Raw genomic sequence first — 746 nt, forward strand, 5'->3', positions numbered from 1 at the left:
GGAAGGGAAGGGAAGGGAAGGGAAGGGAAGGGAAGGGAAGCTGGGTCAACTGTATTATCTAAATGACTCCCTCCAGGATGTCCTGGTATGTGGTGACTTACCTGAGACATAAGTTCCAGGCTTGAGGGTTTTCCCAGAAATACTACCAAAAGTTCCTGAAATAAAGAAATGGTGGTCCACATGCCATGACTAGGGCATTGCTTTTTCAAAAATGAGTATTTCTTACAATATATTAGGATGCGCTTTCTTTGAGCTTTCCAATGGCAAAAATTTATCTGTGTTTCCAATGTAGCATCTCTTTCTTATAGCAAATTTTCTGACAACATTCTAGATGCTTTAGTGTCTTTGAGATTCAGTGCTTGGAAATGGAAGTTTTCTCAGTACATGTATATCCAGTGGCCAGGGACTTGACTTCTTAGGGCATGGAATGAGCTCCTTGAGGTAGAAGGAAGTCAGGCTCCTCAAGCTTGACATTTATTACCTAGTAACTGTTTTGCATTTTTAAAAGGTTTAGTTTATGGAATAAAGTAGTGTGGCTACATTTTAGACAACACTGCTTAATGAAAGATGATCAAAAATGTAGTAATGGCTTAGCAGGCTGAGCTGGAGCTATTCCACCTGCAGAGATTCTACTTCCTCCTAGGAACTTGTGGCCTCTGACGATGAGGAAAAGAACAAAGACACAATTGGGAAGACATTAAGGATTTGGGATTATTATAGTGATAATTTTGCCTAGAAATAAAACC

At 39.8% G+C, this 746-nt stretch overlaps 1 protein-coding gene across 1 annotated transcript in view; it reads right to left on the bottom strand.

The window, feature by feature from the left end:
- MUC19 (mucin 19, oligomeric) overlaps positions 1–746 on the bottom strand; it is a 205,316-nt gene that overhangs the window by 80,735 nt on the left and 123,835 nt on the right. The gene's annotated exons all lie outside the window — the stretch shown is intronic.

This window comes from Mandrillus leucophaeus, unplaced genomic scaffold, assembly GCF_000951045.1.
Source record: "Mandrillus leucophaeus isolate KB7577 unplaced genomic scaffold, Mleu.le_1.0 Scaffold1344, whole genome shotgun sequence".
Taxonomy (NCBI): domain Eukaryota; kingdom Metazoa; phylum Chordata; class Mammalia; order Primates; family Cercopithecidae; genus Mandrillus; species Mandrillus leucophaeus.